This window comes from Poecilia reticulata, linkage group LG22 (genome assembly GCF_000633615.1).
Source record: "Poecilia reticulata strain Guanapo linkage group LG22, Guppy_female_1.0+MT, whole genome shotgun sequence".
Lineage (NCBI taxonomy): Eukaryota > Metazoa > Chordata > Actinopteri > Cyprinodontiformes > Poeciliidae > Poecilia > Poecilia reticulata.
Genome location: NC_024352.1, coordinates 4,393,243 through 4,394,688, shown reverse-complemented (window position 1 = coordinate 4,394,688; position 1,446 = coordinate 4,393,243). Strand labels below are relative to the sequence as shown.

General features: G+C 47.8%; 1 protein-coding gene across 1 annotated transcript in view; it reads right to left on the bottom strand.

The window, feature by feature from the left end:
* eif2ak3 (eukaryotic translation initiation factor 2-alpha kinase 3) overlaps positions 1-1,446 on the bottom strand; it is a 42,699-nt gene that overhangs the window by 29,257 nt on the left and 11,996 nt on the right. The gene's annotated exons all lie outside the window — the stretch shown is intronic.

Below are 1,446 nucleotides of genomic sequence, written 5' to 3'. Positions count from 1 at the left end.
ATAACATGCAGCCTGTGGGGTTGCTGCTGCCGACCGTGACAGATACAGAGACACTGAAGAAGACATCTGAATGGAAAATAAAGACTGAAAAAGGGGGAGGCTGCCAACAGACTGTGGGCTGTGCGCGTGCTCGTCTGTAATGCTGTCAAAATGTCATAAATGGTGCAGGGCGCTCTTCAAAAAAAGAAAGAAAGAAATCACAAAGCGCACRGCGGAGCGGAGAGCCAATTAGCCTCGCTCTCACCAGACTCCGCTCCTCAGAGACGCTCAGCCTCWGTCTGCACACACCGGCAAAACTCGGCGGCTGGTAAACACTCTCTCCATTGACAGAAACAAACCAGGATGTTTACAGAGCCAGTCTCCAAGGAGCGCGAGCTTCCGAGCCGGGCCAATCCCGAAAGCCTGCGCGCTCTTCTCGGCGGCCAATGGAAACACGGTTTTCCCTTCTCGGCTGTCCAATGAACGAGCGCCTCTGCGGCGTGCGAGCCAACAGCAGAGCAGGATTGCCTGTAACCATGCAACGGGAAGCAGYCCGCGCGCGGAGCGCTCAGCCTAGCATGCAGCCGCTGAGAGGCAGGATGAAAATACGAGAGCGTGGGGAGCACGTGGAGAGGAAGTTGTGGACACAGCTTAGAGCTGGCCGCACCCAGCGCCACCAACATCGCCAGTTGCTGCGGCAAAGTGTGCACTTGTCATCAGGGCGAGCCAAAATGGCTTAACGAACGCCATGGTAGCTAAATCAATTTATAAAACTGTAATACTTTGATTAGACATAGGCTAACTAGTGTAAGATTGTTACAGTGAGGTACTGCCGTACCACCCTTTCTTCTCACTACACTACTCTCTGTGTTATTCTCAACATAAAATATCCCAAAGCACCCAACTGAGCTGAAGTAGCAGTATTATTATCCACAAAGCAATGGAAAACTTTGAAAGTATGAAGATGTAACTTTTTTTAAAACCTTGGTGTACCTTGATACCGTTAGTTCACCCATGTTGTAGAAAATTACAGTTTRGCCATGTTTCCATTAATGCTTTTTTAACGTGCRATTTGAAGTATCGCACTAGAAAAAGYTGATGGAAATGGCAAAATTCAAAATAATTTCCTCAATTTCACAGAAAAAAGCTTTTACAATCGYTGGAGGTGACTCTCGACGTTTACAAAAAAGACTCAAAGCGCTGAGTCAGTACTGGCCAGAGTACTGACAGTGTACCCAGCCACTGCTGGGTCTTTGCCTTACCAGAGGCACAGAACTAAGAAAAAACGTCCCAAGYCCAAACTTCCAGGGTTAGGGGGAGGACTCTCTCCATTTTCTGTTAGGTGTGGTACATGCAAGTTTGCAACCTCTACATCTTGTTTATTTATTGCGTAGAGTGAACATATGACAAAATTTCACTTGGCATGGCCTGGCCATTAGCTGGAAACACGCTTAACTCCCATTTTAA